Source organism: Gadus morhua, chromosome 6, assembly GCF_902167405.1.
Source record: "Gadus morhua chromosome 6, gadMor3.0, whole genome shotgun sequence".
Classification (NCBI taxonomy): domain Eukaryota; kingdom Metazoa; phylum Chordata; class Actinopteri; order Gadiformes; family Gadidae; genus Gadus; species Gadus morhua.
In genome coordinates this window covers 14,519,464-14,545,302 of record NC_044053.1, presented here as the reverse complement: position 1 = coordinate 14,545,302, position 25,839 = coordinate 14,519,464, and the positions used below count along the sequence as shown (strand labels likewise).

The following is a 25,839-nucleotide window of genomic DNA, read 5'->3' as shown; positions in this document are numbered from 1 at the left end:
AACTCCACTCTATGGAATTCACCATATATATGATGCACAAGGAAACGTTGGTGTCGTTTTGCATATGATGATATCTTAAACACAGCTTGAGCTGGACCAAGTGACTACAGCCAACTTTAAACTTGTTCTTTCTCTCCCTTATCTCCTGCAAATAACTTCATTGGATTGTGGTGTGCAGAAGAAGATTGTTTAATATTATTAGGAAGCCTAACATCTCATTCCGGTTGCATGGTTTTGGACAGTTTGGACAGTTAACACGCTTTACAATGAAAGAGATAGAGGTCCTTTATAAATATTGTGTAACTCTTAGTCATTCACATGAGCTTCACATTAATTACACCATTCATCGCAGATGAGTAGGAAAATAAATACATTGCTAATCATAATTAAAAAATCTATTCAAAGACTGGCAGCCACATTATGGGAAGCAGCCTCTAGTTAAACATGTTGAATCATTTCTGTGTCCCTGACAAAACATTGCAATATTCTTTATGAGATTTACTCCTTGTTTGCATACATTATGTTCATAAATCCCAGTATTGTTTAGTGATCACTACACAAGAGCACACAAGTTCTACTGTAGGCCTACTGATACTTCTAGCCATAGTCATGCTGAATTCAAAAGTCCCAAGAAGGATTCATTAAAGATATTCAAGTAAAAGGAGTAGATGCTTTCAATAGTTGGGTATTATGGATGTCTTCTGGTTGTTGTGTTTAAAATAATGTCTATCAGAAAGGAGATGTTTTCTGTATCAACTCAATGTGACCATCTAGGTTAATTTTGTTCTGCAGGAATGTTTATCTTTTGAATTGCATTTACTGCCCAGACATATCTCAAAATGTCATTTGGGGAATGTAAACAAATCTTTAAAACATTTCAGGAAGAACCAACCGCTAGGAACGACCATCTTACACAAGTGGAAAATCCTATACATATAAATATATTCCCTCACCTGACTGATTTAAATTTTTAAGATGATTATGAAGCTTGCAGTTCCATGAAGGTTTGGGACAGCTGGGATTGGAAGCCTATCAGCTGGTGACACTATTTTGATGAGATTTGTTTTGGGCTTTTTTGGGACAAATTTAGCTATATTCTACTCAATAACTAGTTCACCCACTTCTGTTTCATACCACATGATCCGCAGCCAAATGCACAGCTTGCCTTGCATTTTCCCCCATCACGATAATGTGGCACCATATCTCCTCCAACATCTCCCTCACTGTTAGAGCCGAGAAGTTCATAGGAGGACTGTCATCAACAAATTTAATTGGCTGATCCGTCAGCATGGACCCAATGACGTAAATTGGCACGCCATCGAGCACCACGACACATGTGTGGGTGTGAGGGGGGTTAGAAAGAAATCTAGGCTGGATTTCATGCAGTTTAGCTAATGGTAAACATTCCCAGATTAGCAACATATCCATAAAGTAAATGCTTTATGGGATTATGAGACTTTATGAGTGTATATCAGTCTCTGCATATGTCGGTTACAAGTACACACACACACACACACACACACACACACACACACACACACACACACACACACACACACACACACACACACACACACACACACACACACACACACACACACACCAACTGATACACAAATATATACACAAACGTATGTACATACAGACACGCATGCACTCAAACACATTGTGTGCACGCAAACACACACACACACACACACACACACACACACACACACACACACACACACACACACACACACACACACACACACACACACACACACACACACACACACACACACACACAGAATGTGCTAAGAAATGGACAAATATGGAGTGCATCCTGCACGCAACTGAAGCACAGCTGTGCAGGTCCTCCTGGAGCCGCCGAGCCTCTGTGTAGCAGCAGAACCACTGATGCATACAGAGGCACGGCTAAGCTGAGCCTGAGTGAATACAAAGCATGCAATTTATGCCACTCTCCACTGCACGGCACGGCTAGAGACCACCGCCTTGGATAATAGTCCCGGCAGCTATAATCACGAGAGACGTGGACGGGAAAAGAGGTGATTAGACTAGCAAGTCGCTAATGGAGTAATTCTTAGTGCACGTATTTGTGGTCTGGTAATGATGATGGTAGTGCGGTGTGTGGAAGCATTTCTCCTGTGCTAATATCATCAGTGTATTAATAATGTGATGGATTTTATTGATATATGGGACTGACATTACTGGGTCCTCACTTTGACTGTGTGTATGTGTTTTTGTGTGCGTGTATGTGTGTGTGAGCATGTGTGTTTGCGAGAGCGTGTATATGTCTGTGAGTTTACGTGTGTATGTGTGTGTTTGTGTGTGTGTGTGTGTGTGTGTGTGTGTGTGTGTGTGTGTGTGTGTGTGTGTGTGTGTGTGTGTGTGTGTGTGTGTGTGTGTGTGTGTGTGCGTGTGTGACGATGTGTGTGTGGTGGCTATGCATACTGTAGCATCCATGAGTGGGTAGATACCTAATTAGGTCTGTAGCCTTCCGGGATGAATGTGAGGGATGCAAGCGTTGGGGTGCTGACGAACGCCCACATCTAATAGACACCAATTAAAGAAATGTTTTTGCACACGTGTATGTGTTTGTGTGTGTGCTTGCATGTGTGTGTGTGTGTATGTGTGTGCGCTTGTTTGTGTGCGTGCATGTGTGTGTGGGTGTATAACGCTGCGTAAACTCTTTCTTTAACTAAATTTTTCCACTATCAATATGTTGTTTACCAATAAAACAAAACGTTTACAGAGTGTCTTCCCGGCCTGTGTCACGAGTCCATCCCTAAGTTGATTGTCATTATTAACTACATGCCCCAAACCAACATAACGGCCTCCTACAGATTAACAAATACACATCCACCCGCTGCTACTGCCAAACTCTCCAAAGCCATGGTTGCCACTGCTTGAACCTGTTGCAAACAGGGTTCTTCGAGACATGTAGAATGGATAAATAATGTTTTACATTAGGTTACTATCAGCAGGATAAGAAGGTCATTTTTTCCTACTCTAATTTTAGCCTGTGTTTGCAGACAAGGTGAAGTTTTTTTGTCCTTTCCTTATGGACCAGCTCTGTTTGAAGCTCCCAGGTCATAGATAGGGAGTTGAGAGTAACTGACTGAAGATAAGCAGGTAGCACTGCTCCCTGCTTTCCATGAGGTGTTCCCCAGAGCTCTTGAGATCACTCACCATTGACATCCAATGAAAAACAACAACCCTGAATACTTTGATCTATGACATGAATATGGAACCATTTTGTTTACTTTTAGATGCCAGTGCTTCTGTCTGTAGTTTGATGTGGTTCAAATCTATTCGATGTAAACATTTTTAGAGAATCAAGATGTAAACTGCACCTTTAAAATACAAATAATGTTACCATTGATACTACTATTATTACTACTACTAATACTATTATGCTCCCTGTTAGTAATTATACTATAACTATTATTAATAATAACATCAAACCTAAACATATTTTTTCAATCCTGCTGTTTATCTTCCTTTTAACTCACAACATATACCTATATATGAAAATCGAATTATTGATTTTTAATTTCCCCGTGTCTTCTCAAAACCGACAGCACTTGTTGGATCTACCAATTCTCTCTCGGGAGCATCAAATCATTGTCCCACGTGGTTAAGGTTGGCGCAGGTGACACAGCTGTGAACTCAGAAGGTAGCCAACACAACCCCCTCAAGTTTAAAACAAAACAAGTTTAATATATCGGTGAGTTTACTTATTTTTATTTGGATACATTACAAAAGCAAGCTTCTAATACTTTTTAGCCTGTCGTGCTGTATAGAGCCAACAGTACGGCGACGCTAGCTTTAGGCTATTCGTGTGCTTTGTATGGTGACGTCCCTTGCTAAATAGACATTTCATAATTTGTGTCTGTGTGCAACCTTGAAATATTACCGTACGTTTACGTGTTTACACCTATTATAAAAATTGTACCGACTATGGTATACACTATAGACGTTAAATAGGGGCGAGCTAACGTTGGATAGGGCCCTTGCATGCGCTAGTAGCCTGTGCAGTGCATGCATGTCTGCGAGTTTCTGACGGTGACGTTTCGCGGATGCGTTTTGATTATTAAAGGGATACTTCATCGGTGGAGATATGAAGGTTTTATTAGGTAAATAATTCTATGTATTATAAATGTGCTAAAAAATTGAAATCGGTTCATCCTAGCCTGAGAAAAGGCGAAAGTGTCTCTCTGGCTCAAAAGTAAGAAATCCTCCAACTACCACAGTGCATTGCGCTGGCTACACCGCCCGCCTGTTTCCGTTCGGAGGGGGGGAAGGCTAGCGCGAGTGTGAGCGCGAGCAAAACATATCCCCGTGATACTTGACTAGTTTAGACTTATGCCATCGTTTTTTCCAATGCATCATTTGTATATAACTGTACAGCATAAAAACATTTTCTAATTACAGTTGCTCAGCATATCAAGTATTTGTACTCAACTTTTTCTCCCCAGTTGAAATAAGTGTTTTTCTTATACAGTAGGCCTACTTTACTCTAACAGCACTTGGGTTAGTAAACAAATCATAACAACCAACATGATTTTGAAGTTTTATTCATGAAAGAAAAGAATGAAAAAAGAAAAGAAAAATAAATTGCAAAAATGTAACGTGTACCGAAGGGTGCGTTTGCTAGAGTCAAAATAGTCACAGCTCATCTTGAGCATCTACTGTCTCCTGGTAGTCACGGTACTGCCCATCTTGTGCTGGGTAATTAGCTCTGATGGCCTGGACAACACAGGAAGCTGATACTGTCTAAAGTTACGGCTGAAAATCTGAGTTTTTGCACAGGGAACCATTGGATTAGGCGCGTAGATGCGTCACACACGCTAAGCAGCACGTTAGGCTTGTTGAACGCCCCTAAATAACGCGCCCAACGTAAAAAAAATGAACTTTTGACGCGCCTACGCGTGACGCTTAGATAGCCAATCAGCGTTGAGCTTGACCCGATGTCACTGGCAGAGAGACGGAGGACGCACAGAAGCAGAAAGAACATGGGCGACCAAGTCATCGTTTCAGTGTGGGCTGAAACGATGAGGAGGTGGTGAAACTCACCCAGCTTTGAGCGCCTGCGGAGGATGTCATGCACTCAGGGCTCCAGACTAACTTTTTCACAGGTAACACTGGTGCCACCTAGCTTTTCATTTAGTAGCACCAAAACAAATTAGGTAGCACCATTTTATTTATTTTTTTAACGGGAGTTCCTCTTAAGTGAAGTTCTAGGCGGTGTTAAGCTTGATGATTATTTCTTCATTCTCCGCCGAGCGATTGCTCTCATCTATCCTATTAAATGACGTGGGGAGGGGCTGGGAGTTTCGTGTGATGCAGCGGTCCCTGACGTCTTGTGCTTTTGGCTTTTGTTGTGTAATTTTAATGACTGAACTTTGAATTGGCTTGACCCTTATATCGTAACCACGGGAACTTCACCAGCCATTGTTGTTGAAAACTGTACTTTTTTTTTTTCTCCCCACTGCCCCCCGCCTTTTTCGCCAACCTGTCACTGTCGTCTTCAGAAGAAGAATCTGAGATTCTTGTCGCTTCCTCTGCTAACCCTTCTCCACCACCACCAACAACAGTAGGGGTGCAATGGATCACAAAACTCACGGTTCGGATCATGTCACGGTTTTTGAGTGACGGGTCGGATAATTTTCGGATCAACAGCAAGAAAGACAAATATGACTTTAAATGAAATCTTCAAATGTGTAAAAACAAAATAAGTGAAAAATTAGGTAATAATCCTGCTTCCTTTAAGCATAGTCAATATTTTAAAAAATTGCAATCTGAGGCATTATTCCTTCTTCTTTTTAACATGGATAGTAAATAATCCCTAACCCTAGATTTACAACTTTAAATTCAGGATGTCTGCATTGCCTGGGGAGAGTTTAGTGTCTACACTCTCCCAAGACAATGCAGACATCCTCATCTTCTTTTTGTATGGTAGCGACATACAGTTTCTGTCGTGTTTTATTTGGCATTTTGTAAATCCATTGATTTCGGTTGGAAGACTCATTGCTCATTGCAAGGGTCATTTCGCTCGGTTCTAGCCCTACTATTGATACGGAGAACCGAGCGAAAAGACTACAACCAAACATAAATATGACCGGTTCCGGTTTCCGGTTCCAAACAACTTTTTTTATCAGCCGATCCGCGGATCACTTGCGTCCCGAACCGTGAGGGTTGATCTGTACGGATCACGGGAAACCCGTTAACCGTTGCTAAACAACAACCTCATTTTTTTCCTCGGGCACATTTTTTTTCTTCAAATAATCGACTATCGACCGCTTCATATTAGGGATGGGCACGAGTAGTAAATTCCAAACTCGAGTGATCGAAGGAATTCCTCGAGGATCAATCGAGTACTCGTTAAATCAAATCTATTTTTAGAATGCAACGCATCTGCAGCAGGAATAGGCGGCAGGCCCGATGATAAAGGCAATATTACCAACCAAACATGTAATGCTTATTCTCCATCAAAACAGTCAGAGTTATCAGAGTATTCATTATTTATTTTTGCAAACGTTCAAAACACATTTTCCTTACAAAAATAAATATGCGCAGCGTCTCACAATTTAAATCACGTCGAACCAAGGCCTGTAACAGTTTAAAAAAAAAACGAAACAAGTAGCCTAACCATTGCAAATAAATGCTTAAAGCTGCAAATAAAACGGCAGCAAATGGACTATGGAAATACTCAGAGTTGTGATCTTCTCTACACGCCCGGGATTACAGCTGCGTCTTGCGGCGGTGAAAATAGCCGACACACTTTCACTTTCACCGTTGCTGCGGGTCTGCTTTCCCGAACTCACCGTTGTGTTTCAGGAGCATATGTTGCCGCATAGTACTTTCTGGTAGCTCGATTTCGCTTGGCATATTTTACATTTCACCTTATGATCTCCTATTTCTTTAAAGTATTTAAATTCTTCGCTGCGATTTGCTTTAACCGCCATCTCTTAACTTTTTGAATTCTGGCGTGCCTGCACACGGCACGGAACGCGCCATGGAAATGGATGCATTTAATTTTCTTTGTGCCCACGTCATCCGTTAGTGGCGCCGACAGAAAATTGATACATTTGCTTCAGAAAACTTTGTTTGTGTGTGTATATGCAAACTCGAGTTTGCCTGTCCACCAACCGAGTTCATTTGTAACGAGTAGTACTCGAGTAATCGATTCCTCACGCCCATCCCTACTTCATATTGTATCTGCTTAGTTTACTTTTTTGTGCGTGCTGCGTGCGCAGCAAGACTGTGCACGTGTAGTGTGCAGACCATAGACTGTAAAAGGTGCAGACAGACAGGCAGGCAGAGACAGGGAGCGAGAGAGAGTAGTGGACTCGCAGGAATGAGCCAGGAAGTAAGATTTTATTATCAACCACAACTGCGGGATTTGGGAGATAAAGAAAAAAAACAAAAAACGTTTTTTTTTTTTTTCGATCGTCCTCCTGCAAGTAGCACCGGAGTGACCTCATTCAATTTTAACTCGCACCTTAAGAAATTAGGTCGCATATGCGACCTAATAGGTCGCACTCTGGAGCCCTGCATGCACTAGAGTTTAGATTCTCTGCCCAAACCCGAGCCCGAGCCGACTCGCGGGCCGGGTAGGGCAGTTATTTCCCACCACTGTCCTCGGGTCGGGTCGGGCCGGGCCTTTCATCGAGCGTTTGTGTTTTTTTCTTAATCATTGCTTTATTGGCCTAATCTGAGGAGAAATCTATGCCATAAACAGAAATATTATATGCCTTTATTACATGGGTCTTCTCAATACCGTGGAAAGCTCCGTTCAATTGCATTGGTAGTAGTCCGGTAACTTGTCAACCCCAGCGTCTTCGGTTGCTAAGTGATGTCAACGTCTTTGGCAGACTATTTCTCTGCTAATCAACACTAGGAATTCTGGTAACGAATAAATTGTAAAAAGACACACGATATGAAGTTATTTTTTCGTTTTGGCAAGTAGCCGTGTAATAAGCGGGATAACGTATAGAACGTCGCCGGTCATTATCGAAAAATAAGCCCCTTAAGGGTGAAGCAATACACCTCCGCTGGGCGGGCTCATCTAGCTGCATAGGCGCGGGCGTGTTGAACCATTTTTGTGACACACAATGATCAAGCGTCAGGTTAGGCTTGTTACGCATTTTTGGTTTTCAGCCGAAATACTTTTATCACCGAAACAACACGGCTGAGACAGAAATTTGTGATGACGCAAAAAAAAAACGCGGCCAGCACACGCTTGTCTGGATAAGCGCCAATATTTCTGCGGCGTGGACGTTTTTCAATGTTTCTGAGAAAGACCAACGTATAGCGATTTGCAAAAATTGCAATGCCTTGATTTTAATGAAGTTAGTAAAAAATAAAATCTGATTTCCGATTTAAATCGATTTACATAAAAAGCCATTATGGCAGGCCCTGCCATTGTAAACGGTGTAACCTGTAACATTACATAAAATGTCAAATATATAAAATATAAAATAAAATATTTCTGTAAACATAAAATATTACTAATGATAAGAGGTAGTTCTGATAAAGTGCCAACATAACATTCAAACTTTCAACATGTGTTCATAAATATACAGTTTTTTTGCAAACGGTAATTGCCTTAAAAAAAAGGGAATAGTAACGGGAGAAGAATGAGAAAGACAAACACGCAGCTCTTTCCTTCACTCTTCTGTATTGAATGAGAAAAAGGAGCGCGATCCCCCTACTGGAGCCCCGAGGCATTACCAACAGATCGACGAATTACCAACAGATCGACGAATTATTAAACCACACAGATATATTTCAAATTAATTATGTTTACCTCAAAATAGATTATACATATATGAATAAATTGTTGTATACAACTTGTCACACTCGCAGCCATGTTTGTGTATCACTTTGGTAAATGCGCGCTCTGTGCGGGGGGAGGGCTGAGCCCATTCCGAACTACGGGAGCTGAGAGGGAAGCGTTGGCGGATGTTGAAGAGAAAACCGATTTTCATTTAAACAAGTCGACGTGAGCTACACACTCGAGTTAATCGATAAAATCGGTTTATCGCCCAGCCCTAGCGTATACATAACTGCTATGACGGCCAATCATTTTGTGAAAGTTTGCATATCACTCCACGCCTGGAAGTAGAAACGGTTACAAAGTATACAATTAGTTGTATAAAAGCTATAGCACAGTTCACTGAAGCCTAAAAATATGTTGAATTATGGAGAGGGTGTAAATGTTGTTACTCCGGGAGTGAGCAAGGCGATGGAGAGACTAACGAAAGCTTAGGCACACGGCGAGTGAACTGCTCCATAGGATAAATTGCCTTCTCTCGGAGGAACGCTGTGTTGCATTGAGACCGTCGTGCATTTTGAAGGCAGCCAGGAGGGACTACTTTTTTGTATTCTTTAATAAAACAGCTACTTTGACTTTCTTGTTTTTTTTTTAAATGTAGTGTGTCTATGACTTTCGTTTTGCCATAATAGTAATCGTTGTATAAAAGCAATAGATCACTCCGCCGGTGTACTCCGGGAGCATAACTACCGTCGAAGCTTTCCGGCTGCTCCGGCAGGGTGTACGCCGGGAGCTGAACTGCCGCCGAAGTTTCGGCAGCAGTCCAGCGGGGGTAGCTCGGCAGCACTCCGGCAGCTCAGCTCCGGGAGACAATCCCTTTCTCCTCCATGTCTCCTCCTCCGGACTGCAGCCGAAGCTTCGGCGACAGTCCGACAGTCCTGCAGTTCCGGCGGGGGGAGCTCGGAGGCAGTCCGAAAGAGAAAGGGATTGTACTCCCGGAGCTGGGCTGCCGCCGAGTTCCCCCCGCCGGAGTTGCTTGTCCGCTGGTCCACAAAATCTTAGCTATGCTCTGATTGGAGGCGAGTGGGGAAGTGGGAGGTAGTATTAAACTTTGCCCCCTTCCAACGTAGGAGGTGGCGCCGAAACTGTAGGCGGGGTACATTCAGAAATGCATATCTCACTCAAAAATCAGGTACAGACTTTTTTCAAAGTTTGCATGCGTGTGGGAGCACCACAGACCCTAAACAACACCCCAAATCCCAGGGAAAAGGGTTGTTTTCATAATAGGTCCCCTTTAAAAGATTAAACGTTTTGATGACACTGATGTGCAGTTAATAACAACCTCTAACTAGCACTCCCAACCCCACTAGTAAAAAGTTCAATAAGACCTCATTTGTTTTTTATGTTATCTTTGTTGTGCATGTTTTTAGGCATGTATTATATCACCCGAGCGGGCCTCTGCCCTGTTGGAAGAACGATCACTTCCGTTCCAAGAGGCTTGGAGGAATATAATCCACATATATAACCCACAGTGATAACACTCGTAGAGCAGCATGCAGACCATTGACAACATGGGCACAGAAAGAACAACAGCATATAAAGCAGGCCTCAGGTAGATCAAAACACACATGGCAGCGACGGAACACATCAGAGTGCCTCCCAGTCCTACTATAGAATCAGGAGGTGTCCATCTCAGAGTATATTTTATGATTGGGTCTCTCAATTGCCAGCTGTTTTTGGAATGGAAATACTGGATGCTTCTACTAGCACTGTACCACTACCACTACTACGTGGTAGTAGCAGGGTCTTAAAGATCAAGGATTTGTGTGCTTGTAGTGTAATACTGCTCGTTTTCTGACAGTGTAATTTAAACAATATATGGTGAAGGGAACTTGAAGTTATTCTGATGTAGGCCCTGCCCGGAGAAGTGCCTGGCTAGATAAAGAAGCCGTACATTTTGTTTAAAGGCCAATGACTTCTAAAGAATGCTTGATTCATTTCTCTAACAGCGAGTCTTGGCATTGAAGCGTAAAATGTAACTCAATGACTTGGGGTGATGGCTTTTGTTAAGAACACACACACACACACACACACACACACACACACACACACACACACACACACACACACACACACACACACACACACACACACACACACACACACACACACACACACACACACACACATTTTAGTTTTATGTAGCAGCACATAAAGGCCGTCACTGGAGTGTAAACCAGAGGAATATCTGTTCCTATGGTTGTTTATAGGTATATAACTATATGCTGACCACAGCAGGAAAAAGTTTTCACCCAGTTGGTCTTTTTCCCTTACCTGGACATTTGTGTGCATTCAACATTCATGCACCTGCTTTCCATACGCTTTAGTAAATTGAATAAACTTGCACTTGCATCTCACTTCTTCAGTGCAGTCATCACTTTTATTTCAATAGATTTTAAAATGTGTCCAAATTGAATTATCAATCCACCCTTGGTTCCATCAACTCGAACACTTTCTGTTTTCTCTAAATCAATTTGGTGCAGAGCAACAGACCAGAACATCGAATTTTGGATAAAAAAAATGATGGCAGCAGTAGAAATTGTGCATGTTGAAGCTCCTGCACTTTTTCCTACACTTCCAAGTACCCAACAAGTATTTTTTATAAGAAGGGATGTTTATCTGTTACAACTCGCCTTCACTCTTCTATCTTACAACTCCACATTAATTATTTTCTGGCAATTTGCGTACATGACTGTTTAAAAAAACATATTTGAGATTCGCTGGTTGTCATTCTAGTAAATTATGCTATCCATCAGGTTTTGCCTCATATCTCACTCGGGCTGGCCCGAATACCATTTTTCAGGCTTCGAATACTCGTTGGTTTTTCCGAGCGAATATTTGAATACTCGTTCCAGAAAAACAAACCATCAAAACAACATCAATAATCCCTATATACTCCCTGGAACCGATTTTGACAGTATCTGCATATTTTGTTGAAGATTTAATAGCTTTTGAACGTTAATTAGTAGGCCCAAGTACGTTGGAGTTCCTTAGTTTTTCCCCGTTGAAGCGAACAGCTGTCGTTCCGTTCCAAATCAGCTGTCCTCTGCCATCTCAGCCGTTAGGGGAGCTTTTCAATTCATCCTGCAACGTGCATCTTTTCAGGGAATTTGTACAATAAATCCATAACATATACCGAATATTGATTGTCTTATGTGTCCATATTACATCCATTATATTGACCGGGTATTCCCAAGAAGCTCACGCTCTGCAGCAAGCCAGTCACAGTTGATTGGCGCAGCGCTGTAAAGCGAACGTAAACAAACAACTAAGCTAAGGTTAGCATCTCGCTAAGCATTACTTTTCCTCCCAAGATCCCGCTAATGTTGTGTTGTAAAGTAAAGGGAAACATATCTATTCTTCTTCCACCTCTCTCGCTTCTCTGCTTGGTGTCGCTTATAGTTTGCCTCCCTCGCTCTGGTAACGTCAGGCACGTGAAAAAAAACAACGAAGCTCCGAATACTGATTTAAAGGTTGGGTATGGGATTTGCGAAACGCCAGCAGATTTTGAATATACACAACTCAAATGGTCCTACCCCCTTTCCTTCAACGCTGAATCTGACTCCACCCATTCCAAGTACCTGGACGCGCATTCATGCACGAGCGCGAACACAGATGCGCGAGAGCGATCCAGGCTAGCGTAGGTTTTCGTTAAACAACATGGCGAATGGAATTGTCTACTGCTAGGTCCAAATGTGGATTAACTAGTTCCAGTAGCTACCGCAGGATAACAACAAACAGGAGCTTGCTCTGGGTCACGAGCTCTGGGTCACGAGTACTGCACGAAGGGGTCGCGCACGGGGCGCGGGGGAGGGGGAGTGCAGTACGACCGTTTGATTGACGTACTTACTGGCCAATGCAACTCGGTGGCTCTGGAAATCATTGGCTGGAGTTTTTCGAGCCCTGCCCGTTCCACAGATAATAATAATAATAATACATTTAATTTAGAGGCGCTTTTCAAGACACCCAAGATGATTGACTTATTTAATTTTCCTGTCAGTACTTCTAACTCAGTGGCTGTAAGTGGGTTATGATAAGGATTTCAAGTAATTTTGCAAAAATGGCCAAAAAAGCGAATTCCATACCCAACCTTTAAGCTTCGAATAGAAATTTTCCGAACGAGTATTAGAATATTCGAATAATTCGGGCCAGCCCTATATCTCACCCATGCTAATCAGTTTGAACAGTTAACATTGCTGTGTTCTCATCGTGATCATGAATATGGTCACATAATCATCAGGCTAGGCCCTTTCGTCAACTGTTGAATCTTTAAACAAAATATTGACTGTTGTAAGTGGATTTCCAGTGTTAAAATGTAATTTCAATTTAATGCTAATAGCTTTACTTACATCGAGGACTGCACATGAAATAAGTACTGTTGTTTTCATGTGTTATACTCAGGGCCATTGTGGTGCCCATGTGTCCTGAATAAATTGAATCAAAACTTATTTTCCAAAGTACTGATCCTGAAAACCAAGAGTACAGAAGTTGTAACATTGTGGAGCATACAAATTGCTTTTTTGAAGTATGAATTTGGCTCATTTGCTTGCATACATCTCTCTTGCTATTAGTTTTTTTACACTTCAATAATATTCTGTACCGACGGGAGTAGATTAATGTAATTGTGAACCAAGCAATGTATAAAAGGTCCTGTGGTAAATTTCTAGCTTCACTGTTATTCCAGTCTGATTTATATTATTTATGTCCCTTCTTTATGCTCTGCGGGTGACACTGGCTGGACGTGTCAAAGTCACGCTGTATGCACCGCCTATTTCAAGGGCATCAGCACACACCCGTTCCTTTATAATATGCCATACTTCTGCCGCACGAGCCATAGTTTTGAGTTGTCTGTTGTAGAATATTGTATTGTACTGATCGGATGAGTTATGTGTGAGAGAACCAATTATAACTTGTCAAAGGCTGATAACATCCACCGCAGTGAGCAAGAGTGGATTTGCTCCTTTCATCAGATGGGTGAACTATACTCCCATTTTATAGCTTTTACAGCTTGATTGACAGAAATTCTCTTAAAAGTTATACTTGTGACATAAGTTCTGAGCTTTACGAAAGAAACTAATCTTTAGGGGAAATGACAAAGGCATGGCTGTGGATTGAAGTCTGTGGGTAGGTTCTTGGTTCGTTTATTTTAATGTGTGTGCCAAAGTGCCAAGAAGACAAATGTTATTTTTTTAGATAGTGTTGTATTTGCCAGAACTATTGTGCAACAGTATTAAACATAGTATAACACTATTCATAACTCGGCCATGTTCCTGTGTTAGTCCGGAGGTTAATGTCAGTCAATTTGCTGTTACCTGCCTTTCCCCTGGTTCAGATTCTCCATCTGTATTCTTGACCCTCGTCGACTTGTTCAACCTAGTTATTTTTCTTGATTCCAAATGAGGGAAATGCTTTGTTGCCATTGTTAACATTTGTGGCAGGCGCAGGCGTTGCTATCAAAAGGGAAACGATGCTTCTAAATCCATTATTTACAGTGGCAGGGGGGACATATGCAGACCGATGTGTTTTATTTTTGAGTAATAGGCTATAATATGTTTTAAAAAAAACATTAATTACGAATATAAAGATATTCAAATATCCAAAGCTTCTGTTATAATATCGTAGGTATCAATACGTAAGACTTATAAGACAGGAGGTCAAAAGACGTTCATCACAGACATAATCATTTTTTCTTTTATTAATAATGGTCAAAATTCTTTTGGGTGGGTCATACAGTGCAGAGTCCGAACGATTTATCGGCGAGCCGATATTGTAGGCGGATATTAGGCATTTTCCAAACTATCTGTAAAAAAAAAATAATTATGTTTTTTGTGAGCACGAAAAAGTATCTGGTGCTCAAGAGAAAGTATCTTGTGAGCATGAGCGAGTCAAAGCCAAAGTTCCTTTCCCCCAATTCCTTCTCAACCATGGCTCAGATAACCCCCACAACAGTCTTGTTGTGGAAATACAAGACACGTCAAAGAACCGACAAGACACACTTTGGGCCCTATCTTGCATCCGGCGCAAGTGACTTAGTCACTGGCGCATGTGTCGTTGCTAGTTTACAACTGGCGCAGAGCGCTCTTTTGCCACCTGCGCCACTCGCCGGTAAATTAGGGAATGATCTTGCACCCCAAGGGGCGGTTCGGCGGAAGGAGGAGGCGTGTTCTGGCGCAAACGGTATTTTGCCGTCTCTGAATACCATTGCGCTACTGACCAGGAAATACCTGGTTTAAAGTCAGTGGCGCGTTGTTCAGATGCTATTTTAAGGGCGCAAGCATACATGCGCATGCGATGCATACGGATTGCGTTGTGCACCTCGCACATACACTTTGCTTCTCTCATCTACCTAGCCGCACATTCTTGGTAAATTATTTGGGAAAGAACAGCTGATGCAGCGGTAATAAGTTGTAGGCTACTTTTTAATCAATGCATCTGCAAACACCGTACAGCAAACACATATTTTCTTGACACAGACATCGTGTAGGCCTACATGCCCATAACTTTAAGGGTTGATTAGTAGGCCTATTTGATCGTGAAAAACATTGTTTTACCGCGAGTGAGTGTTAAAAAGAATTAATGAATGCGGGCGCGCGTGTGTGCTCTGTTTAAAAACACGCAAACTAAGCACTCTCATCATCATCTCATCTTCGTCCGCTTATCGGGGGTCGGGTCGCGGGGGGAGCAGCTCAAGCAGGGGGCCCCAGACTTCCCTTTCCCGGGCCACATTGACCAGCTCTGACGGGGGGATCCCGAGGCGTTCCCAAGCCAGTGTTGAGATATAATTTCTCCACCTAGTCCTGGGTCTTCCCCGAGGTCTCCTCCCCACTGGACGTGCCTGAAACACCTCCCAAGGAAGGCGCCCAGTGGGCATCGTTACCAGATGCCCGAACCACCTCAGCTGACTCCTTTCTAAGTAAAGGAGCAGCGGCTCTAATCCGAGTTCCTCACGGATGGCTGAGCTTCTCACCCTATCCCTAAGGGAGACGCCAGCCACCCTTCTGAGAAAACTCATTTCGGCGCTCGTACCCGCGATCTCGTCCTTTCGGTCATCACCCAACCCTCATGACCATAGGTGAGGATAGGAACGAAGATAGACCGGTAGATTGAGAGCTTTGCCTTGCGGCTCAGCTCTCTTTTCGTAACAACGGTGCGGTAAAGCGAACGCAATACCGCCCCCGCTGCTCCGATTCTCCGGCCAATCTCACGCTCCATAGTTCCCTCACTTGCGAACAAGACCCCGAGGTAGGCCTACTTGAACTCCTTCACTTGGGCAAACTAAACACGTAACGCATAATACAATCAATGGCAATGTCTATTACCGCGGGGACACATGCATATTAGGATAGCATACAATACTGATAAGAAACAATGTTTATAATGTATTGCGTATATCATTAAATAGAACCACAGTTACCGCATATCATATGTTATAGCCTATCATACGTTTTCTTTGCCGAAATTTATTTGAGGACTCAGTATTTCTGAAGTTGTGGAAGAAAACCCCTTATTCCATGTGTGAATTAGGCCACATTATTTGGCAATAAACTAAGCCATTTGCAAATTCATGTGCATCTGTCTCATCGGAGACTGCAGACGCGCTGTCAAAATATCAACTCGTCCGATTCAAATGCGCTCATGGCTCTTAAAGGGGATGGGAGCTGGCACTCTCATTGGTTTGTTGGACGTTACGCCCAAACCACACCTACGGGTAATTAGGCTGCTTCAGACCAACCCTTTTGACGCTTGCGCCGTGGCGCAAGCGTCATTTATCCGCCTGTAAAATAGCGACAGCGCCGTAGAACCGCCCACAAAGCTACTTGCGCTTTGCGCTTTCCCACTTGCGTTTCAGACCGTTAAAATAGGGCCCTTTAACTGTGTTAAAGTGTGTGTATTCACACACACACACACACACACACACACACACACACACACACACACACACACACACACACACACACGTGGCGCTCGCACGGTCGAGTCTCATTGGCGGGCCAACGTCTCTGGGCGGGCCAGGCAGAGTAAGGGGAGGAGCTGAGATTCCTGATGACGTCATGAATACAGACATTCCAAATCAGCGCGCTTGAGCCTCCGTTTTTTCAAAGGCGAGCAGAACAGCTAGTGCTCGTTTTACACCAAACGCAAGTTTTAGCCACTGGGGGACCATAGGCAGGCTAGGGGAACTCATATTTATGTTAGAAAACCTCATAAAGTGAGATTTTCATGTCATGGGACCTTTAAGGTGGCTGCCTTAACAACACAGTACTGGGGGAAACACTGGTGCTGATGGGATTACCAATTATTATCGCTCACGGCAGCCATGACTGTTTATGACGCTCATGTGGAAGAGATAAACATATACTTCTAATTGCGGTTTATGGTAGTTGGACGCAGAAACGTGTCACACTTTATAAAAAGCCAATACAGCTTTGCTTGGTTGGGCACTTATTGGCTAGGTTTTCTTCATAATATGTATTCCCGACAATTCAAATCAATTAAAAAGTATTTAAGAATAATATATTAATGAGTTAAAGTCAAAGACTGCCAAATCTATTCCAGAGTTTCAATGTGCCAAATATAGATGATTTCAACTGCTGATGGAAGGCAAATCTACACCATCAAAACATCTAAACAATATTGCGGAACCCCGAAAATTCAAATATCCTCCATTAATCCTGAATTTTGTTTAGGCCTGTGCTTCCCGTCATGTGGTCTTCTTGTGCTCTTTTTTTCTTTGCTGGACATTCTCCCCGGGGGGAGAGGTGAGTGGGTGTCGGTGTGTGGGTGGATGGGGGTTCTGAGAGGCCTTTCCCCAGGCCATCCACCCAGCACAACAATACACTGCTTACAGAACTGTATGGCATTTCATTTTTAACTTTAACCAATACTTAAAGAGGATCACAGCAGTAATAGGATGGAGGACTCTGATCTCCATTTATTTTCTTCTATCTCTCTTTCGTGGTTCATTATGGATTGACACTTATTTGTGTGTGTGTGTGTGTGTGTGTGTGTGTGTGTGTGTGTGTGTGTGTGTGTGTGTGTGTGTGTGTGTGTGTGTGTGTGTGTGTGTGTGTGTGTGTGTGTGTGTGTGTGTGTGTGTGTACACTGCTAAAATGATCTCACAGTGATAACGAGTGTGCAAATTGTGTGTGATAGCTGCTCCAGTCAGTTATAACAATAGGCTGCTTGCGAATGAAGGAGACAAAGTCACAGTCTATCGATATTGAACCGACAGATTGACAGACCCTGGGCAGAATCGAGTGCCAGTTAGCCAATCTGTTGACTGTAAACACTGATTTCCCTCACACGGCACAATAAAAGCCCCCGTACAGAGTCGGACACAATTTATGCACAGTCTCTGCCAAGCTAGGCGTGTCTGAGCCTTATATCATACCAGCCTAGATGGCTTTCATTTTAACACAAGTTGTCCTGACACTTTATTTTCTTGCAGCTTAAGTCGGGTTAACTCAAGTCAATTTTATTTGTTTAGCCCTTAATCACCATAGACGCACACTAGTCACACAGTACAAGTCACATTTTCGAAGGGCTTGAGAGGCAATATATTTAAGACAAATATTTAAGCAGAAGCCTATCACATTTCTATAAGAAGGGGAAAGTTTTTACGGGTGCCGGATGTTTGTTTTAATTATTATTGAGGAATGCTGTTAAACTAAGAAGATGATATAGATATTAGTTAGCTAAGCACTTCCTGTACAGTTCTGTAGAGTAGATAAAGATTACTGTTAGAGCCCTCTTGGGACAAATCAAAACTCATTTCCTGTATGTGTTATTTACCATAAGCGGTTGTTTGAACATTTATGTCATGATATATACTTTTCTGTGAAAGAGAAACTCTTAATTTGAATGCCAAAAGTATTCTACCCACATCAGCCCTTTATACATGTATATATGAATGTATTGTACTTTTGACTGAAAACAAAGTTTGAGGCAAAAATGGCTGCAAAATATATATTATGTATAAAATAAAATATATCTTATCAGAATAGATCCAGCTGAATTCATAATAATGCCAAATTAGCTGCTGTTAGGCTCCTCGTTAGGCTCCTTTAATCACCAGTTCCTGCTCTGACATATGAGGGAACCTCATATGCGACTCATTTTTGAGAAAGACCTGCAGTGTCATTCCCTACATTTCTTAACCCAACGTTCCGTCTCAATTTACTCTTGTGTCCATAAAGGCTTAAATACCAATGAATATATGTATATTAAAAAGAAAAATTCTAAATGGCTTTTGGAAATAGTTGTTGGACACAATGGTGGTCATAAAAAACAGCAGTGAAAATAATGCAAAAACTATGTTGGTCGTTTACCAGCCACCATCTGAAAATGTTACCATCTTTGCTTCATAATGTACTTCAGTAGATAATTATGGCCCTCTTGGTTTGGATTTTCCACAAAATAAATACATTTTCAACTGATTTATGGGATTAATGCAGGTCTTGAGTATGTGTCTGTGAGCATGACTGTTCATTTCTTACAGCATATTTCAAAGTGAGTTTTAAAGAACAACCGTTTTTTAATCAAGCAACGATTACCAATTAGTTTCTTCAGAACAAACAAAGTATTTAAAAAGTGCATCGGAGGACAAAAAGTCAATCTTAAAGCAAGGCCTTCAGGCCCTCATGCCTTAATGTAATGTTGCGGTCCACTGCCTACTGTCTTTATGTCTTTCCAATATTTTCTCCACATATACAGCCACTCAAACGTGTAACCACTCCGGCAGTGATCCAGTGAGGTAGATAATTTATGGTTGTGGTACATTTCATGTGAGTTAGTGTCCTGCAGGGCTCCGCGCTATTCCTGCCCGCTGCCCTGTGCATTAACTGTAGAGCATCAACCATGATTCTATTTCCTCCTACTTCTCGATAAATCAGGCCAGTAAAAGCCTAAGGCCTATATACAAGCACACGCACATCCATGCATACAGTTTCAAAATCCTTAGAAAAAACGTTTCTTCAAATGACAACCATACTTAAGGATTACAGGACCATGGTATTGGTGATCAAACTATCTTCGTTACCACCTCCCTGGCTGCACGACTACGGCATCCCTTGGTTATATCATTTTTGCAACAAAATGTTGTCGTACCGATTTTGCCGAAGAGCATTGTCCTTTCCATTTTCCTTCAAAAGTCTTTCCTTGGTCTGTGTTGTCAGGGACATCATGCAACATACTTGACAGAAGACTTTTGGATTCGTACTTTGTTATAATCAATATATATTCCATTTACTGTTAAAATGTTACAGTAAACATGTCATTCTGATCCAACACGGGGGGGGGGGGGGGGGGGGGAGTGCCAGTGATCTTATTTCTCAAGTGATAGCCTGAAGACACTTCTGTTTTTGTTATTCTATGCTAACTTTATGTTTTCCATTTCTAGTTCAAGTTTACCTCTGGCTTTTTATCTTGCCTCTCGCTGTAGTACTAACGGCTATGGTTTGAAGTTGTTTTATTCAACATGATGAGGTAACACTAAACATAAAACTGGTTTATTAGTAGGCCTCAGGCAAACAATTATAATGTTCCAATTATGGTGTTAGAAAAATGCTGTTCTTTTTATGCTTAGAAAATACTGATGAATGCAAATGTGTGCCAAACCTTCTTCTGAAACCCCTTACATGCCCAAGAGCAGCAAGTTCAACTGGGATGTTCATGGATAGAAAGTGTAGACTGGGAGGAGGTTTTGCAACATTTTTATTTTAGATCTTGAACAACAGTTTGATGTAGGAGCTGTATTGTATACATCTTTATCATGAAAAGAAAAAAAAAATTTTTTACGATCCACTTACAGCTTAATGCATTTCATTAATTGCAAAACATGGTTATGATCCGACATTATAGCTGCCACTGTATAGGAATACTTTTCATCCAGTCCTTGGAATTATTTGTCTGACAAACGCGTGTCCGGCACAGATCCATCTCCGAGTTGAGCTGAGCATGGGTTTAACAGTCCTCCCATATATATTTAGACACAAATGATGACATGAGGACGAGGGTTGAGGTTCGGAGAGAGACGGACATGAGTAAAGCACAAGAGCGACTGAATCGGTGTGCGAGCTCTGTGTGAAAGCCCTTGTGTTGAAGCTCCCACAGGATCCAAGGTATCATGTCATTTCACCCTCCGGTGGAGAGGCAGGGATCACAGCCTGTACGTGCAGCTTGCGGTTTCAGAAACTAATCCATCTCTGGCGTACCCTAACTAACGCGTGCAGGGGTGTGTAGAAACACTTGTCTTTTCCTAAATCCCCATGTTGATAAAGGCGTTTCAAAGGTGGGGGGGGGGGTCAAAAGAAGTTTCACGGGCGCTCTTCTGCAATGTGATCAAAGCAGAATTCAAGCCCATGTGTCAGTAAGTACCGTTGCCTGCGTCATAGTAGTGTTGGTGCCAAGCAATTAGAAGAGCACTGAGGCATGGTGTGTGCTCTCTCATCTCTCTCCCATCCCTCACAACTCTCCCGTCATCAGCATTGTCCACCAATTTGCCCCAGAGTAGTCTCTCATGTTGCTAAAACCCGCCGCCTTTTGCTATTGCATAATGATATGGACTGCCCTTAACAAAATTGTTTACAGTGATGATAATATTGAAATTTAGACTAATGTCCACGGCAGCTATGTTATATAATAAACGTGTGTGTGTGTGTGTGTGTGTGTGTGTGTGTGTGTGTGTGTGTGTGTGTGTGTGTGTGTGTGTGTGTGTGTGTGTGTGTGTGTGTGTGTGTGTGTGTGTGTGTGTGTGTGTGTGTGTGTGTGTTCATATCATGTGTTAATTGGACCACTGCATTCTCTTCAACGTAAACCAGTCATTATACATGTATATTGTGTGAAAATGTAATTATCAGAGAGTAGGCTGCTGTAGCATGGGAACCAGATGAATCAAGGGTGAGCTCATTTTGTATGGGAGGGGACTAGGGTTGCCGCGGTGTGGACATTTTCACGCCGAGTAATACACTTGTGTCAAAACCGGTATTACCGAGTATAAACGGTATAAACTTTGAAACTAGGTCAACCGCCATCTTCTCCGTCAACTCTCCTCTCACACTCGGTGAGAGCGTCTGGCAGTGCGGCAAATCTCGTTGACTGCATCTTATAACGTTCTATATAATAATATCACGGCCAAAAGCTCTGTGCGCCTCCGGATGGCCGTAGCGCGGGGAGCTCTCGTAGGGCTTCGCGGGGTTTGTTTTCCGGCGCTGCTATGGTTCGGTCTTGTGTGTTCCAACGCTTTATTAGGTAGCCTATCTATTAGGTTTGTATTTTTTTTTTTTGAAGAAAAACACATCAAAAATAAAACAGTGCAAAGACAAACTGCCAAATTATTTTTTTATCAAATAGGCCTAAAGATGACGGCGATTTTTTTTTATTACTGGAAAAAAATAATAAAAAATAACTTGCCGGTGTGCAACACCGAATAATCGGTGTTGGCCTGAACACCGGTAACACCGGTAATACGTATACGTTTTTTGCTTAGAATCGATATCACGATTTTCTGCCACGATTTTCTTCTCACAGATAACAAAAATTTTTTTTTTTTTTTTTTTTTTTACCACTTAAAGGTTGGGTAGGTGATTTGCGAAACGCCAGCAGATTTTGAAAATACACAACTCAAATGGTCCTACCCCCTCTCCTTCAACGCTGACTCTGACTCCACCCATTCCAAGTACCTGGACGCGCAATCATGCACGAGCGCGAACAGAGATGCGCGAGAGCGAGCCAGGCTAGCGTAGGTTTTCGTTTAACAACATGGCACTACATTCAGCTGTAAGTTGCACCCAGTACCGCGGGAAGTAGGAGTGCTGGGGGTGCTGCAACACCCCCTGTCCGAGGCCCTGTCTTATCACAGAAAACGATCATTTCTAAAAACTCCGGCCAAAGTGGAGATTTCTGAAAACGCCGGTTATGTGTTGTCGTGTCAAAGGGGAGAAACGGGATTTTAGGTTCTGAAGCGTCACATTATGCACCAGGAAATGCTTAACGTCATGTGAGCGCCCGCTGTACCGTATTGGTCCGAATATAAACACAAACCCCATTGTAAGACGACCTATATTTGGAAAAAAGATTTGAAGACCAGATCCGTTTTTTATGAATAAATAAATTGTATTCATTGAAATAATATACGAAAATAAAAAGGCATCGAATAAAACACTGCATTGCCACTAAACAGTAGTGCAAATAGGCCGTACTGATGTGTACACCAAAGACTATTCCTGACACTCCTCTGCCCCGCTGTGTTCGCTCTGGCTGTGGTCGCTCCGAACTGTTTCGGCCCGTGGCAAAGCGAGTCATCCTCGCTGCTGTCCAAGGCATTTTGAGACGCAGCATTTATTTAATGCTCATATGACCTAGTGCTGAAAAAAGGTTATATGAAAAAGTGTGAGGGTAGCGGTGGTGCGCTAAACTTGTTCTGTGAGCAGCTGGATGTGAACGATCGATTTTCAACTGTCCGCGCATGCACTGGTGTAATTGAGCTGCGCTGCTATACATCTTTTTTTATCAATGTAACGAGTTGCGAGTCTAGTGCAGGCTGAGTTTTTTTTTTTCCCAGCACCCCCTGCTGAGAATACGTTCTCGCTGCTATGGTTGGACCAGATGTTATAAACATTAAACGGTCACATAAATCATTACTATTTTTAGAAAATGTATGTTTGTTTCATATAATTGTATTGGAAGTCCTGGTTTTCACTAGGGTTGCCGCGGTGTGGACATTTTCACACCGAGTAATACACTCGTCTCCACACCGGTATTACCGAGTATAAACGGTATAAACTTTGAAACTAGGTCAACCGCCACACAAGCATCGGTTTTTAGACCCTTCTCGTCCTTCAGTTGCCGCCAACGTTCGAAAGCAGCGCCTAGGATTATTCTTGATTTCAGTTTTTCTCTTTCAGCGTTTTTATTATCAATTACTCTCTGAAAAAGAGTTTTCCTTCTCTTTGCTGGTGGTGGTGGTGGTGGTGGTGGGGATGGTGGCGTCTTGTCTGCCATGGAAATTGTCTTCTACTGCTAGGTCCAAATGTGGATTAACTAGTTCCAGTAGCTACCGCAGGATAACAACAAACAGGAGCTTGCTCTGGGTCACGAGCTCTGGGTCACGAGTACTGCACGAAGGGGTCGCGCGCGGGGCGCGGGGGAGGGGGAGTGCAGTACGACCGTTTGATTGACGTACTTACTGTCCAATGCAACTCGGTGGCAATGGAAATGATTGGCTGGAGTTTTTCGAGCCCTGCCCGTTCCACAGATGATTGACTTGTTTAATTTTCATGTCAGTACTTCTAACTCAGTGGCTGTAAGCGGGTTATGATAAGGATTTCAAGTAATTTTGCAAAAATGGCCAAAAAAGCAAATCACCTATACAACCTTTAACGGTCAAATCCCGCCGGCGGGCAAGTTTTCGTTACACCAGCCCTTCCCCCCAACATGCTGGGTCAATTTTCGGCATCATACAGTTGAGTGTTATAGTCATGTCATACACCGTTTGAAAGTTTAGAATCTCAGGAATGTCATCCAATGTCAACCATATGGTGGAATAGATATTTTTGGCGAATATAGATCAAAAATATCCTAGTGCCTTAGGTCAAAATAGCCCCCCTCACCCTCCTCCGCACCCTCGGTCCGATGGAAACACTACTGAGCCCTAGCCCTAGGACTTGTGATGCTTTGTTTAATCGCTTGACAGCCCTAATTATTATTAGTATTAGTATTAGATTAACTAGAGTAGCAACAAGTAGTAGAACAAGTAGAGTAACAACTCACCAATTGCCAGATGTAGCCTATGGCCAATCATTGGAGTCTGGTCCAGTGGTTGATGGAGATAGCCTTCACTATGTTTGATCCATTGTTTGTAGTTATACTTAAGCAATAGATCACACCAGGCTGTGGTATGTGCTCATTATACCACTGTTAAGGGGCGTTTTCCGGCCCCGACGCGCAGCGGAGGGCCGGCGACCCCCTTCACAGTGGTATAATGAGCACATGCCACTGACTGAAGTGATCTATTGCTTTTATACAACGGTTACTGTTATGGCGAAACGAAAGTCATAGACACACTACATTTAAAAAGAAACCAAGAAAGTCAAAGTAGCCGTTTTCTTAAAGAATACAAAAAAGTAGTCCCTCCTGGCTGCCGCTATGCATCGACGGTCGCTATGCAACACACTTTAGCGTCCCTCCGAGAGAAGGCTCCGATAGAGCGGTTCGCCGGCAATTTATCCTATGGAGCAGTTCACTCGCCGTGTGCCTAAGCTTTCATTAGTCTCTCCATCGCCTCGCTCAATCCCGGAGTAACAACATTTACACGCTCTCCATCATCCAACATATGTTTTACTTTGTAACTGTTTCTACTTCCAGGCGCGGAGTGATATGCAAACTTTCACAAAATGATCGGGCGTCATAGCAGTTATGTATACGCTCATTATACAACAGTTGGGAACCAATCAGATCGCTGGATTTAGGTCCCCCGTTGTATAAATGCCTTGCCTTGTACAAGGTGTCAGTAATGGATGTCTGTGTTGTTGTTAGACGACTTTCAGACTTCTTCTTGCCTTGTACAGCTTCATCATATTGCACTTTGGGGTGACGATTGAGGTGCTGGTATAGATTAGTCGTGTTACTTTGCGGTGCTGCAACGATCGCAAAGCATGTCTTGCAAATCACTCTAGACTGACTCTCGTCGTTTTGCTTAAAGCCGAAATACTTCCACACCACCGAATGCAAGCCTTTTTTTGGAATGAGTTCCGTTTGTGTCTGAGAGGTTGGCTGATTCGCGCCGCTAGTAGCTGGGTCCTCATCATCAACATCCATTTTGTCTTCACTGTTTATCTCATGTTGCACTCGCACTAGCTAGCTTTCCGAACTACTGCGCTCTCCGCTGCGCAACGAGTGAAACACGTGACTAAAAGGCGCTTCGTCATTGGCTGAGGGTGAAGCCCTTCTCAGAACCTAGAAGGGAGAGCGCGCTTGGGAGTGCTATTAAACCATCGCGT

At 42.7% G+C, this 25,839-nt stretch overlaps 1 protein-coding gene across 3 annotated transcripts in view; it reads left to right on the top strand.

Annotated features, from left to right (window-relative positions):
* Positions 1-3,606: 3,606 nt before the first annotated feature.
* The window catches only part of gpat2 (glycerol-3-phosphate acyltransferase 2, mitochondrial), a 106,894-nt gene continuing 84,661 nt past the window's right edge, over positions 3,607-25,839 (top strand). For all 3 annotated transcript variants that reach the window (XM_030358267.1, XM_030358266.1, XM_030358268.1), the window contains exon 1: positions 3,607-3,730. The gene's annotated coding sequence lies outside the window, so the exon portion shown is untranslated. The remainder of the gene's footprint in view (positions 3,731-25,839) is intronic.